Source organism: Podarcis gaigeae (assembly GCF_964106915.1).
Source record: "Podarcis gaigeae genome assembly, chromosome: W".
NCBI lineage: Eukaryota > Metazoa > Chordata > Lepidosauria > Squamata > Lacertidae > Podarcis > Podarcis gaigeae.
The window spans coordinates 24,255,226-24,257,552 of record NC_139695.1 but is presented as its reverse complement, the minus strand read 5'-3'; positions in this window follow the sequence as shown (position 1 = coordinate 24,257,552).

The window sequence follows — 2,327 nt, the reverse complement described above, 5'->3', positions numbered from 1 at the left end:
TGGCACTGCCCTTCTTTGGGATTGGGATGTAGACTGATCTTCTCCAATCTTCTGGCCACTGCTGAGTTTTCCAAACTTGCTGGCATATTGAGTGTAGCACCTTAACAGCATCATCTTTTAAAATTTTAAATAGTTCAGCTGGAATACCATCACTTCCACTGGCCTTGTTATTTGCAGTGCTTTCTAAGGCCCATTTGACTTCACTCTCCAGGATGTCTGGCTCGAGGTCAGCAACCACAAGACCTGGGGTATACAAGACATCCATATCATTCTGGTATAATTCCTCTGTGTATTCTTGCCACCTCTTCTTGATGTCTTCTGCTTCTGTTAGGTCCTTTCCACTTTTGTCCTTTATTATGGAAATCTTTGTACGAAATGTTCCTTTCATATCTCCAATTTTCTTGAACAGATCTCTGGTTCTTCCCATTCTATTGCTTTCCTCTATTTCTTTGCATTGCTCGTTTAAGAAGGTCTTCTTTTCTCTCCTTGCTATTCTTTGGAAATCTGCATTCAATTTCCTGTATCTTTCACTATCTCCCTTGCATTTTGCTTGCTTTCTCTCCCCCGCTATTTGTAAGGCCTCATTGGACAGCCACTTTGCTTTCTTGCATTTCCTTTTCATTGGGATGGTTTTCATTGCTGCCTCCTGTATAATGTTACGAGCCTCCATCCATAGTTCTTCAGGCACTCTGTCCACCAAATCTAAATCTTTAAACCTGTTCCTCACTTCCACTGTGTATTCATAAGGGATTTGACTTAGATTGTATCTTACCGGCCCAGTGGTTTTTCCTACTTTCTTCAGTTTAAGCTTGAATTTTGCTATAAGAAGCTGATGATCTGAGCCACAGTCAGCTCCAGGTCTTGTTTTTGCTGACTGTATAGAGCTTCTCCATCTTTGGCTGCAGAGAATATAATCAATCTGATTTCGATGCTGCCCATCCGGTGATGTCCATGTGTAGAGTCGTCTCTTGTGTTGTTGGAAAAGCGTGTTTGTGATGACCAGCTTGTTCTCTTGACAGAACTCTATTAGCCTTTGCCCTGATCTCCAAGGCCAAACTTGCGAATTGTTCCTTTTATCTCTTGACTCCCTACTTTAGCATTCCAATCCCCTATAATGAGAAGAACATCCTTCTTTGGTGTCACTTCTATAAGGTGTTGTAAGTCTTCATAGAATTGGTCAATTTCAGTTTCTTCAGCACCAGTAGTTGGTGCATAAACTTGGATTACTGTGATGTTAAAAGGTCTGCCTTGGATTCGTATCGAGATCATTCTATCATTTTTGAGATTGCATCCCAGTACAGCTTTCGCCACTCTTTTGTTGACTATGAGGGCCACTCCATATCTTTTACGGGTTTCTTGCCCACAGTAGTAGATATGATGGTCATCCGAACTGAATTCACCCATTCCCATCCATTTTAGTTCACTGATGCCCAGGATGTCAATATTTATTCTTGCCATCTCATTTTTGACCACCTCCAACTTACCCAGGTTCATGGTTCTTACATTCCAGGTTCGTATGCAATATTTTTCTTTACAGCATTGGACTTTCCTTTCGCTTCCAGGCATATCCGCAACTGAGCGTTCTTTCAGCTTTGGCCCAGCCGCTTCATCAGCTCTGGATCTACTTGTACTTGCCCTCCGCTCTTCCCCAGTAGCATGTTGGACGCCTTCCGACCTGAGGGGCTCATCTTCCAGCGTCATAACTTTTATATGCCTGTTGTCTTTGTCCATGGAGTTTTCTTGGCAGGGATACTGGAGTGGCTTGCCGGTTCCTCCTCCAGGTGGATCACGTTTGGTCAAAACTCTCCACTATGACCTGTTCATCTTGGGTGCCCTGCTCGGCATAGTTCATAGCTTCTCTGAGTTCTTCAAGCCCCTTCGCCACAGCAAGGCAGTGATCCATGAAGGGGATCCCCTTCCTTACCCTGGTCAAAATATCGTCAATCCTGGGCATTGGGAAGGTCACGGGTTCCGATACACGGTTCAAGGCCCTGTAATCTACGACTAATCTGGGCTCTTTAGAGTCTCTTTTGTCCACAAAGAACACTGGACTGCCCCCCACCGCCCTTGATTCTTGTATGAAACCCCTCTTCAGGTTCTTGTCAATAAACTTCTGCAACTCCTGCATCTCCCTGTCCGACATGGCGCACAGCTTACCCACTGGCAGCTGGGCCCCTGGGAGTAGGTTGATCTGACAGTCAAAGGGCCTATGAGGGGGTAGTTTATCTGCCTCCTTCTCACTGAAGACTTCTTCCATGTCCGCATACTGAGGTGGTACTCTCCCCTTTTCTCCCACCGCCATCCCTGCCACCCTGGCTACTGCCATC